The sequence below is a fragment of the Microtus pennsylvanicus genome, chromosome 3 (genome assembly GCF_037038515.1).
Source record: "Microtus pennsylvanicus isolate mMicPen1 chromosome 3, mMicPen1.hap1, whole genome shotgun sequence".
Classification (NCBI taxonomy): domain Eukaryota; kingdom Metazoa; phylum Chordata; class Mammalia; order Rodentia; family Cricetidae; genus Microtus; species Microtus pennsylvanicus.
In genome coordinates, this window is record NC_134581.1 from 109,587,346 (window position 1) to 109,600,582 (window position 13,237).

The 13,237-nt window shown below is 42.8% G+C and overlaps 1 protein-coding gene and 1 pseudogene across 1 annotated transcript in view; one reads left to right on the forward strand and one right to left on the reverse strand.

Moving 5' to 3' along the window:
* Arhgap42 (Rho GTPase activating protein 42) overlaps positions 1-13,237 on the forward strand; it is a 216,040-nt gene that overhangs the window by 130,285 nt on the left and 72,518 nt on the right. The window lies entirely within an intron of this gene.
* LOC142847398 (U6 spliceosomal RNA) lies at positions 198-296 on the reverse strand (annotated as a pseudogene).

Below are 13,237 nucleotides of genomic sequence, written 5' to 3' on the forward strand. Positions count from 1 at the left end.
GGGGAATCCCTGCTGGGGTATGGCCCTTGATCACCTAGTTAACCACTTGGGGCAGCCCCAATTCCAGGACTCCTCAGAAGCCTTGGTAGTAACAGAGGCCCAAGACATCTACATGATCACGGGAACAGTAGGTCCAGAGACCCAGACATGGCCCTTGACAGCAGCCTAGGACCTGATGACACCATGTCCCCCAGTGAAAAAATATGGAACACTCTCAATTTGCTTGTCATCCTTGCCCAGGGTCCGTGCCAATCTTCTCTGTATTGTATTGATTATAGGATGTTGATAGAATGTCATTTTTAGGGGTACCCTGGATGGATGTTACTTGTGATTAACGTATTGTACAGTTTGCAAAGCATGACCATATACAGCAGTTTTAGAGTAGAAGCTGCCATCATTTTTAGATGACTCACCTGAAACCTCGAAAAAGTAAGAGGCATTACCAGTAACCTGGAGGTGAGCATGTGACCAGACCATTGGGGACATAGTTCTGCAATCTTGGTGCTATACTGTACCAGTAACCTGGAGGTGAGCATGTGACCAGACCATTTGGGACATAGTTCTGCAATCTTGGTGCTATACTGTACCTACCCTTTTCATGACAGTATGAACTTACTTGGAAGTTCATACTGTGTTCACACATCTACAACTCCTTGTGAGGGATCAGCTCTGGTGGACCCCATCCCTACCACTAAAACCAGCCAGATGACATCACCTAAAGCCAAAGTCATCTCTATGATAGACAAGCACTCTATCAAAGACTCTGCGTAGAGGCTGAGGAGATGGTGCAGCATTTAGATCACTTTCTGTTGTTGCAGAGGACTTGGATTCCCAGCACCCACATCGGGTGGCTCGCAGCTTCCTGAATGCCTGTCCCAAGGATTCAACATTCTCTTCCAGCCTATGAGGGCACTGGGACACGTCGTACCATACATGCCTGAAAGTTAATGCACAATGCATAAAATAAAATGAAAAACGACACTATGTCCTAATGTATTAGCCAATGACAAAGAAGGAACATCTATAAAGCTTATGTCCTGAGTGGGATATCACCCAAAGTCCCCGCTGAACAATTTCCAACTTAAATGAGAAAAGAATTTAGGTGCTCACATTATAATTTAGTTGAACCTAGGTTATAGATGAAATTACTTCTGTTTTGCCCCAGGAGTGATGCTTTATGTCAGTGGCTGAAGTCCAATCCCGAGGAATGTTCAGACGTTCCCACCAGTTTTATTTTTGTTTCATCCTTATGGTCCATTTTTAGGTCCAATACATATTTTTTTTTTAAATTCTAGAACCATTTTCATGAGCCATATATAAGTTGTAGTTGGCTAATAGAGATCATGAAGAGCCTTGCTGACATCATGGTGATGTTTGTGCTGTGAGATCTTGAGAAATACTACCATATATTAAGTTTATACATTCTAAAGTGGTCCAAGTTTGGATGGGAATCAAAACTTGTTTTCTTGTAATGAAGTCTTTTTTTGGTAACAAATGTGGTTTTGAAAATTTGAGAAGAGAAGTTTCTTGGTAATGGTGACAAAATTTTAAATCTTTGTTTTGTTTTGGGACAGTATCTCACCATGTACTACCCACTGACTAGCCTATAATTTACCATGTAGATCAGGCTTGCCTCAAACTCACAGAGATAGACCTGTGATTGTATCCTAAGTGCTGGGATCAAAACTGTCTACAACCATGCCTGACTCAGCTTACATCTTTGTTTCAATGGGCTCTAAACCCCACAGATTTCCTTCTGGCCTCTGTGTTCATAGCTGCATATATACAGTCACACACATTAAACCCTGTGCACAGACGTGCCTCTGTGCACTGATGCTGTACTTGGAGCAGACTATTTGCTAAACACAGAGGGAAGAATGAATCCATTCTGCAAGATGAGTGGGGGCTGGCATCAAGCAGGTGCAGGTGTAAGCCTGGCAGAGTCCTGGGTGAGGTAAAACATGCTGGCATTCAGGAGGGAGATATGGGAAGAACATAATTATAATTTTCAAGGCAAGCCTCAGCTTTAGTGAGTTTGAAACCATCCTGGGCTACATGAAACTCCGTCTAAAAAACTACAGCAAAATCAAACAAATTTCCAGCCCGTGCAAAGGGGAGCTAACATCCAAGGTAGCAGCCGACCGAGCAATGAGGAATTGCCGTGACATGGAGTTGTTGTAATATGTCTGGGCAGCTTCCTGTACCACCAGCTTGATTAGAGCTTTTGTTCTTGTTTGTAAGTTTTTAAAATATGAACCACATTAAGAAATATGGTTTGCATATTAATTTAGAATGTGTGTATGCTAACCGCATACGGCTGTTGCTTCTTGGGATGGTTTTTTGCTGTACTGTTAGAAACTGGACGTTAGTGTCATGCAATCCATGGAGTGACTAAGCCGTCCACTAGAACTCATGTGTGTGTGTGTGTGTGTGTCACATGCAAATGAGTGAATGGGTGTGCATGTGCAGGGAGAAGGCCTCTCGGGCTTGTTTCAGGTCATGGCTGTCCTTGCACCATCACTGTCCAGCTTCTAGTGAATGAACCTCAGACCTCTGGACTCTGTCCTCCTTGCGGTTGACTTTGGGTCTCAGGCTTCCCTAGGTGTCACCTTTCCCCATCTCTGCGTTGGCCATGCAGCCCTCTGGTCACTGGTTGCTTTGTGTATCTCTACCATGCCATAGGTCCTGTTCCTGTAGTGAGTGTTTGGGCACAGCCTCTCCCTTGGGATTTAGTTTGGCTTGTGCTTTCGGAGTTCAGTTTGTAGTCACTTTGCTCCGTTGCCTTTGATCCTGCAACAGGGCTGCACATGCGACAAAGGGTGGGTGACAGAGGAAGGTATCCAGGAAGCTGAGTCGGGGCAGGGTAGATGGGAAGAAAAGGGTGAAGGGTGTGGAGTCCCCTTCACAGACACACCTCCAGTGAGCTGCGTTCTTTCCACAGAATCCCGCTTCCTAAAGGCTCTGGCTTCTCCCAGTAGTGCACTGTCAAATGTCGAGAGGGTCTTTGGGAGACGTGCAGGACTGAAACGATCACTGCGTTTTAAAAATCATATTGCACTATCTCTTGCTCTTCGAATTGTTTAGCAACTTCCCAAAGGCAGTGTGACATAAAGAGCATGCATCTATGTCCTCTGGGGTGTGACTTTCGTTCTTCCTTTCCAGCCATAGCAAATATCTCTGTGCTAGACCTTGGGTGGCTGTTCTCGCTTCTGCTCATGGTAGATTTTCCCCCTTGTAGAACTAATGGTCCAGTTGTTTCCTGTGATTATTCCAGAGATGAATTTCATGTTTTAAGGAAGAGGTTAAATGCTACAGGCCAAATAAATTGCTTGTGTGTGAGTGGCCCATGAGCGGTAAACAGTTAGGACATTTTTCATTTTTTATTATAAAGAATAATATTTTGTATCAGATGCAAATTACATGAAAGTCAGATTTAGTAGCCAGCAATGAAACCCTTGTTGGAATCTAGTTTCATTTATTTGTCCAATTTTTTTCCCCCAACTTTTCCCATTCCATCAGCCAAGTTGAGTAGCTGTGTAAGATAGCATGTGACCCACAAAGAATGAAGTATTTACTCTCTGGCCCATTATTGGGGGAAAAAAGACCACATCTTAAAATAAATTTCAATTTTAATTTTAGTAATAACATCCAGACTTAATATTCTTGGTGATTTGGCATTTGTACTTTTCTATTCTGTGTTGCGGTAACAAAATAGCCAAACCTGCTTACAAGATAAAGGAACTTATTGGGTTCATGATTGTTGCTGGAAAGTCCCAAAGAGACTGTGCTGGTTGCCTCATTATGCCTGCATGGTTGTATCACAGCATGTCAGATTGACAGAAGGGGAACCAGACAAGCACAGGAGGGTACCTGTAGGAAGGGAGCCAGAGAAACACAGGAGGGGTGCCCGTGTCACATTTGATGAGTTGTAACCCCCAATGCTCAAAGTCCTGCTCTCTTAACAGAAGAACAGACCACCCCCTCGGCTTCTGCCCCTGTGTGAGACAGAGTCCTGTGTAGACCAGGCTGGCCCCAAACTCACTATGTAGCCAAAGATGACCTTGAATTTCTGATGTTCTGACTGTACCTCTGAGTGCTAACATCTGCCACCACGCCCAGTTTATGCCTTTCTAGGGAATGAATCCAGGATGTCCTGCATGTTGGTCAAGAACTCTACCCACTTAGCTACATCATCAGTCCCTTTAGAGACCCAATCACTTCCCACGCTCTGAATGTTCTTCCCTCTGCCAGCTGGAACTGGAACCAAGCTTTCCACACCTTTGCGCAGCGCGCACGCTCCTGAAACCACACTCGTTTTATACTTGGGAACCATAGTATTGCTAGAAAGATAAACTTGGGTGTGACTTTGCATCTTGGTGGCTACAGTTCATATTTGTAACACAAACACCACACTTTCGCATTTCTGTTCTGTTTGTTTTCATGAAACACTTGCCCTGACACAGCCTTCAGAGTTGCTGCTCTTCATGGGTATGGTTTGCCACAGAAAAGTCAGAGGAGAATGATGAAGAACTGTTGGTGTGAAATCGTCAAGTGAAAACCACTTACTTGTGCAGATTCAGATCTCTCCTGGAATTGCTAAATATAGTGGACAATCCTCTCCCCAACACCACAAATTTTCACTAGGAAAATGATATAGTTCTTACATTTAATAAATACAACATAGATTTAAATTGTGTGCACCACGTTTCCATATAGAAGCAGTTATAAATGGAGAAATGTTTCTTTGGCATTGAGGAAATTAGAAGATACATTTGTTAGTCAGAAAACTTGAAGTTTCAGGACATGCGTGCCTAGTCTCACTCGTGGAAAATGAGTGACAGTTTACAACTGGTGAATACTCTGAGAGACGTCAGGTGAAGTCTGCCATTGGTACCCACGGAACAAACAGCTTTCACTGGCTTTGTTAACGGGTTTAGTTTAATACCACTCATTACTGAGGAACAGTTGAAGTGTATTTTGCCTTTTGCATCTAATACATAGCCAGGAATGAGCTAAGGACAAACATTTTGCTCTCCTGAGACATGCTTCCCACGTCTGCGTGGAGCTTGCTGGTTTTCAGACTCTGTAGGAGCCGTGAGCATGACCTCTGAGGACTGCAGAAACCCAGTGAGAAGTAGAGTGAGCTCACTGTAGAAAGATCCCAGGCATTGAAAAAAACTTACCTTATTTGGTAAATGTGACTAACTGGTTACCCTGGTGATACTGGCGAAGTCACTGTGGAAATACGTTGGTCTTTAAACCACTCCTTTGTACTTTTCTTCTAGTGCATTAGAAGTGGAATGTTGAGCAGTATTTGTTTAGTTTTCCTTGGTGTATGGAGGACGGGATGGAAGCAGAGACTGATAACTAAAATGCAATACATTGACACTTCAGTATTTCCGTCTTTTCTGGTGTCTGAGGTCACCTGACCTCTGGGGAGCTTGGGATGTAGCTGATGTCTTTCAGAACAGTACTGGAAAGGTTTGGGAAAGCAACTGCATGTTGCCGTCTGCGCCCTGGCTGTGCCTCTTAGCTTAGATCTCTGTGCACTGGGAGTGTGGGAGGGACCTGTTGTTCCACATCCTTTAATTACCCACCCAGGAGGTTCCATGGGAGAGGAAAATGATTTCACTTTAAAAGTTTTCATCTCCGTTTGGCTGTGTTCTGGGTCTAAATTTTGAGAAATTTGATTGTTTCAGAGAAGAAAAACAGTTTGGAAACAAATAATCAATGATTTGAATGTGGGCTCTGCCAGGTGTGAGATGGCAGTCTCTGGGTTGTTGAGATGTTAAGGTGATAGCAACCCTTCTTGAGGTTATGGGATCAACCTGTATGAAGATTCCTGGTGCTGTGAGGACATATCTGTAGTTCCTCCTTTCCTGCCTCTCCCCGGCTCTCCCTGGGCCTCAGTTTCTGCTCTCTCCTATCCGTTTATATCTATTAGGACTCACTCGTGTCTGCAGCCCCATGATCAATCCTCCCTCCAAATGTGGGGCTGAGGCCTGCATGTCATCCCTGCCATTACCAGAGAAATTTTTTGGTCCCACCTCAAACTAGTCAAGGCCTTCTCCAGAATTTAAGGCACTCCCTGGTTGGTTCAAATGCCTGCTGGAGCCTAAGCCCTGCTTTGTGTGGTTTGCTCTGCTCTGGTGAGGAGTGAGGCCCTTCCTGCATAGGGCTTCATCTTTGGATTGGAAGTGCCTGGATGGCCAGAGAAGTGACAGAACTGTTAAGAATGCCGTTCCCTGGTTCTGCCTATCTGATGTTATGTGCGGATGAGAACATCTGGACTGTCCCACTCCTCTTGTCTGGTAAGATTTTCTGACACCTCAGAGAATGGTATTCCTTTCTACCCTAGGTTATTTATTTAATCAACTAATTTTGTCTCTGATGGTTTGGTTGGTGCTCACCCATGTGACTGTGGGTAGCATTTCTGTGTGACTAGTTGCCATGCCCCATACCCACATCCTTGATTTAGTCTCCCAAACCCTCACTGCCTGTGTCAACTTCGATCCAGGGGACTAATCTCTGGCTCGTTCTCTCTCCTCCTGTCCTGTCTGAACTGTAAGGGGATTCTTCTTCTCTGCTGTGAGCTGAGCCTACCTTACCTGAGTGTGGTGTTCATACACAGATACACACACACAGATACACACACACACACACACACACACAGACATCGAGATGAATACACACACCACATACACCCAGAGACAGGCAGACATACAGACAGACACAGGAACTCAGACACACAGACACTGAGACAAGACACAAACAGACTCACACGCATGGATACACATACAGAGACAGGCATACATACATACAAACACAGACAAACACATAAACACACATAGATAGACAGCAAAACAGACAGACAGATATACACAGAGTTTAAGTTCCAACATGGTTTGAGGTCCTTCACACCATGTTCCTATGGGATCTCCTGTCTCCCTCATCTTTTATCATTTCTCTGTCCTCTCATTACAGTTTTCAACTGAGAAAATTATTAGGTAAGAGGAATAAAGTCTAAAACAAAACTTGGATTCAAATAGTCAACTTGTGTTTTATCCTGGGATCTGGGGTGTCTTTGTTGTGACTGGACACCTGTCTCCGTCCATACACTGCCTCGAATGTGGGCTACGTTCGTCCTTTTATCTGTCTGACTTAGCTGCTCCACTCAGCTCACAGTATGGTGTGTGTGTTGTTGTTGGTATAACTCATGTCTGCTTGCTCATTAATAATGAAATTCTGAAGATCAATAGCCTTGGATGCTTAATTTGGGGGCTGCATGAATATTAAATATCCTTTTCTTTCCTTTGTACAATGTCGGTGATTAAAACAGGCCTTGAGCATGTCGGACAAATATTCTACCACTTAGCTGCGTGCCCAGCTGGGAACTCAGAGAAATAAATAATATGTAGGAATGTTAGAAAAAGTGACAGTTTTAGTATCTGGGGTTACAGGAAGAAGCAGTGTTCTTTGTGGCCCTTTGTGGGGGGGCTTAAGCAACCACAGAGGTGGGTGTGGTTGTCAGAAAGCAGTATAATTTTAGAGAACAGTATCTAGGGTGGTTTATTGTGTCCAGACCACACAGAACCATTTAATGCTTGTTATTTAACAGTTTGTACCTGGAGTTCATCCTTAAAATTCAATTTATAATTAACATTATAAATTCTCTGACTAAATCCCTGACAAGGAGCCACGTGAGGGAGAAAGGGTTTGCCTTGGCTCGTGGTTTGAGGTACAGTCTGTAGCAGGGCTGAGGTGATGGTCAAGTGGCTGGGTGTTGGCCAAGACAGTGGGATCATGAGGCTGCCTGCCCATCCACTTCCCACCACTTCCCTAGGAAGTAGGGAAATGTTGGTGCTCTGCTCACTTCCTCCTTTCCCCTCTTTTCATTCATTCTAGAATGTCAGCCCCTGGGGTGTGGCTACCCACATTCAGGACCAGTCTTCCCTGCCTAAACCCTCTAGAAATGTCCTTTCAGGAAGACACAAAAGGGATTTAAGAACGCCCTTGACGTGTCTTAACCCAGCCAAGCTGTCAATCAAAACCAGTCATCACAGGCACCATTAGAATGAGATTTCTGCGAGTGTACACCCCAGAGCCATCGACCTTGCTTTCCTTGAGAACGTGGTCTGGGCTCACTGGTTAGTCCAGTCTGGGCACAGAGCCCCAGGGATGATTCTGTCTCTGCTGCCTCAGGTCAAGGGTCAAGGGTCACAAGCATGTAACATCACCCCTGGTTTTATGCTTTAAAGGCAAACATGTTAATCACTGAGTCATCTTCCAAGCCTGGTTGTTTTAGCCTTTGTTTTAGCTAACTTAAACCAGATTGGCCCTTTCACCCCAAATACCTCAAAGTTGAATCTACCTCCTTTTGCTTTTCATCTGTCACATTTTTTTTCCTTGAGAGCCTGCCTTTAGTAGCTAAGAATTCATCTTCATAAACAAGCCTATAAAACTAATAAATTTAAAAGATGTTGAAAAGATCCATTTAATGTTCCTAACAAGTTGGTACAAAAATACTTGGCAAGAGATGGGGTGAACTCTCTTAACGATGAACTCACAGAATGAAGATGTCACTCTTGAGGCACGGGAGGGCCCTAGCACTGTGCCCAGAGTTCATTTCAGGTCCTCTCCCTCTACACAATTCCCTATCAATTTGTACATTCCACTGTGACTTTTCCATAGTGAAATTTATAGCTCCTATTTCAAAATATTTCCAAATTCTCTCTGGGTAATCTCCCCAGAAAACGAAAAATGACTCAAAGCCACTTCTGGATTCAGGATAAAAGTGAGGTAGTTTTATGTTTGTCTGACTTTTGGGGATGGGTTCTTACACTGAAGGAAGAACCCCCCAAAAAAAGCAAAAGCAATGAGTAATTAAAATACCAAGAGAAGCTGGCTATGGCACAGAAGCCTGTGATCTCAGAATTTGGGAGAAAGAGACAGAAGGATCAAGACTTTAGTGCTAGCCTGATTGTAAATCAAGTTCCTGTCTCAAGCTAACAAGTGGAAATAGCACAGAAGAGACAGGGCCTGGTTGGCCATATATCACTGAAAAAGGACAGGGCCTGGTTGGTCATGTATAACTGAAAAAGTTTTTTTTCTGTCGTATTTTTGTTAAAGTTTTTCAGAGGTTAATGCATGATTATGATCATATTCACCTTGTGTTTCTAAATCCTTAAAGAGCCACCTCACTCTCAACTTTGTAATTGCTTTATTAAAAATTTAAAAAGTACTTTATAATCCAATGAGTCCAATTTGTGGCACTCATTTATTCCTGGGTATAAAGCCTGGCATTCAGAAGCTTCACCCTTTAGAAAACTGACTCCCCCTCCCCAAAGCCATCACATGCTGGTAGCTTCGTGAGCCTCCCAGCCCCTGGGAGATGGCCTGGCCTGATTCTGTGCAGTCTTGTGTGGGTGTCACAGATGTCCAGTCAGCTCCAGAAGGTACTGTTTGGCCTCTGTCTCTTCCAGATCCTCTTTGGAGATGCTCCCTGAATCCTGGGGGACAGGAGGATAACACAGATGCCCCATTTGTGGTTTAGGACTTCCATAGACACAGATTCTCTGCGTTTTGGCCAGTTGGGAAATGCTTTGGTATATTGGGTTGATGGCTTTGGCAATTCAAAATCAACCTGTCTTCTCTGCTTGCTGGTTATTGACCATAAAGCCTAAAACATGAGTGACTTTACTTAGAATGCTTGAAGTTGTTCGTTGACAGTCAGTACACTGTCACCTGTTCTAAGGCTTCCTTGGCAGCATCCAAAGATGGGACACACGTAGGTGAGGCAGTGTTTATTAAATTCGGGAGCTGGCTTGCAGATTTTATGCAAAGCTTCCGTGCCTTTGTTTAAAGACAGCTTAGGAGCCACTCTCCCTTGACATCTTAGAGCTAAGACAGGAAGTCCAACATTGAGGTGGTTATTACAAAGTAGCTCAGACGTGTAGGGAGCAAACATGTTAGCCAGGGCTTTATTTTTTATGGAATCTTTCATATTGACCACATTCTTAAATTATTCATAAGGATTCGTCACACTGCTTTTCAAGATGTGCAGACAGGCTGGCAAGACGAGCTGGTAAGATGGCTTGGTGGTGATGTTACTTGCCATCACCAACAGGGTGAAATCAATTCCTGGGAACCACCGATTCCTTAAAATTGTGGTATATTCAAATTCCAGTTATCATGGAGTCAGTTTCAGTCTATTTCCTCATGTAGGCTTCCATATCCAATGCTGTTTTCTTTCCCTTCATTTCAGAGAGACTTTCAGTTTTCAGCAAGTTGATACGTTTGCTTGCAACTGTTGGTTTCTAAATTAAAATAGAAATAACATTAACCTTCTTGAACATTTGTTTAACATTTTTTGATTAGCATATATAATTGCTTTAGTTAATTAAAAAATCAAAAAAGGATTGTTGAGAATTATAATAACCAATATAAGTTCAGATTAGAATTCTGAAGTTTCATTGTTAATAATACAGTTCTTTAAATGGGTCTGACATGACTAGACTCAAAGCCAAGATATACATGTATATGGGGTTCAAGATAGAAAATGCACAAAGAACTAAACACATGCTTTGGGGGGAAGTCAGTGTGGCACCTCATCCAATTGCTTTGTACCCCGTTCTCATCGTCTCCAGTTAGAGGCAATAGGACAAGTTGAATTTTTATGCCCCTTCCAGAAAGTACACCTGCTGAAAATATTTAGACACTTAAAATCCTAAGGGCAACATCCTTTAAGACTTGTAATTGTGTATGTAATCTTGGATAGGTCAATATAGAAGAAAAAAATTTTTATTAAAGATTTTGTTTGTTTGTTAAACTATGAGTTAGTATGTTTCTGAGAATGTGCACATGAGTCCAGTACTCCCAGAGACCAGAAGAGGGCACAGGATCCTCCTGGGGTGAGCTGGGAAGTGAATTGTGATCCTCAGCATGAGCAGGAGCACTCTTAACCTCTGAGCTCTTTCTCTGTCCCTGAGAGGGGAAGATTCTCATGAAACCAAGTGACATTTGGGATGTGCCAGGTCCTGTGGAGCAGAAATGTTCACTATAAGTCATTACTGTTTCGATCTAAGTTTCCTTCAAAGGAAGCATTTGTTAGATTTGTTTGAATCAAAAACCAGACATCATATAAGAAAGAGATTTCCTTGAAAATCTGTGAGAAAAAGAAGTTCCTGAGGCGGCTGATGGAGCCAGTGTGGGAAATCTGGAGTAATGCCTGTCTTTGCAGGGCCGGTCTAGGCAACTTCCTCACAGCTGTCTCAAACTGCGAGCTTCTGGGATTGCTTAATTTTGTAAATGTTTAGTTATTGTGAAACCTCCCCTTTTGTTGTCCCGCACTTTGGAAATTGTTATTTTCACATTCACGTGAAACAAAAGGAGGATGTATGGGTGCGTCTTTTACTGGTTTGCCTCTGTGAGGATGGGTTAGCAAGACTACAAACATTTGTAAGAGACATTCATCGAGTCTTTGGGAGGAAACCAAGTGCAGACTGTTGCTGGGCTAGGTTTAGACTTGTTTACTCTCCTTGATTTAAAAGCCTGCTTTGTGCATTATTGAAAAGAAAAATATTAGCTGTAAATTATAAAATCCAAGCAGAGGCATCATTCATTAGGAAAACTCTCTCTTTTTGCCCAATTCCAGAAGCCCTTTAAACGGTCTTTCCTGAATTACCCCTGTCTGCTTCTGACTGCTAATAGTAAAATCATCCTTTCTGGTTATTTGTGTTATCCATTGACAGCTTGGTAGAAAACTTTTGTATTTTTTTGTTCAGTTGTTTTTGAGGTCTATAGTCTAGGCTGGCTTCTAACTTTCTGTGCAGCCAGGGATGACCTTGAACTTCTGATCTTCCTTTACTACCTGCAGTCTTGTGCCTCCATGACAAGTTGATGTGGTGTTGTAGGCTCGAACCCAAGAGTCCCTTTATGCTAACAGCTTTCTGTTGCTCTGGGTTCCGTTAGCCTCCCTGTAGAGCAGTGTGCTGAGTCCTGGAGGTGCCTCCATTCACCTTTGGTTCCCGTGGCTTCCTTTGTTCATGATGCTCACTAGCACTCTTTCCCATGACATCTGTGTCGGGATTTGTAGATCTTTCTTACAACTTTCATCTACAATTAATTGACTCTTATCTTTTTAATCTCCATTTCTGTTTTTTCAAAGGAAGAAATTCTAATTTTTCTTTGGTCTTTTTAGCTTAAACTCCTGAAGTATTTAAAGGATGCTCTTAATTTTAGCACTTGTGATCTACTTGTGACGCCATGAAATGCAGAGACAGAGATATACACAGCACACTGCATAGGAAGAATGGCTTGGTGACTGAAAAGGGGGAGTCTCTGGGGAGGTGGGAGAGATGAACATCTACTATGAACAGAATCTCTTTTCCTTTTGCTCTAACATTCTTTACTTTGTTGCTTATATTTTAATACATGTGAGAAGAAGTAAATTATTATTTGCTTTATGACACTTGAAATGGTATTGTTTTTTAAAAGAAACCAATTTCTCATCTTTATCACAAAAAATGGTTTATTCCAATAACTTAGCTTAGCTTTCAGACTCATAAAATGAGTGGTTGTAATGTTCTTCATGGAGGACAACATTCTTTAAAGAAGAAGAGTTATTTGCTATGGTTCTTCAGAACGTTTTTCACCACTGATAAAAGGGCACCTTTTAGCTGGTGGGTGGACTGTGTACCACACTGAGATGATTCTTGTGTCTAGAAAGTTAACTTAGCAATGGAGAGTGCGTACTGCTCTTGCCGAGGATCAAACCTTGATTCCCAGTCCTACTTTGGTTACTCTGTGTGTGGGCATCTGATGTCCTCATCTGTCCTCCTCAGGGACTGCAATCAGGTGCCTCTACCCCAACCCCCACAACGCACAATTAAAGGCAATGAGAATAGATATGAGATGAATTTATGGTTGAAGTGGTGTTGGTTCACCATCGCCTGTCAGAGAATAGGGACTCAGCTAGTGTGTGATGTCTATGTTCTCATTTGTTTCCTTCAGCATCCCTGCTGCAGAAACTGCTTGTTGTTTAAAGTTTTTTGATGTTTGTAGCATCTGCTTGGCATGTGATCTTTATGCACTATTTTCTCTACAAGATCTTTGAGACAAGGTTGGTGCCTTTATCTATGTGAGCATGTGCTCTGCAAATATTTAGTGAGCACTAAAGTGACTTAATGAGTTGAACAGGACAGTTGTAGCCATTCCTGATATTACAAATGAGGTAAAT